Genomic DNA, 351 nt, shown 5'->3' on the forward strand with positions numbered 1-351 from the left:
TGTATCACCCGCACCCTCTGCCCTGGGAGTGAAGCCACAGGGAACAGTTAGCACCGGCCCCGCGAGGGCTCGGGACACCGCGGCGCTTCCCGCTGGTGCATCAGACACGATCTGGCCTGAGCAGCGAGAAATCAACATTGTCGCTCTGACGGGGAAAAAAAGGTCATCACTCACACCAGCGAGTCCCCGGTCCCCCGGGAGGGCGGCCGCTCACCGGGAGACACGGCAGGAACGCGGGGAAAAGCACTTGGGGACGGGGCCTCCGAGGCCGAGTAGAGAAGAGGCGGCCATGCCGCCACCACACGCGGCCCGGCCGCTCCCTCCGCAGGGAGAGAGGGAGGCGACGCCCTC

Source organism: Charadrius vociferus, unplaced genomic scaffold (genome assembly GCF_000708025.1).
Source record: "Charadrius vociferus isolate BGI_N301 unplaced genomic scaffold, ASM70802v2 scaffold280, whole genome shotgun sequence".
NCBI classification, from domain to species: Eukaryota; Metazoa; Chordata; class Aves; order Charadriiformes; family Charadriidae; genus Charadrius; species Charadrius vociferus.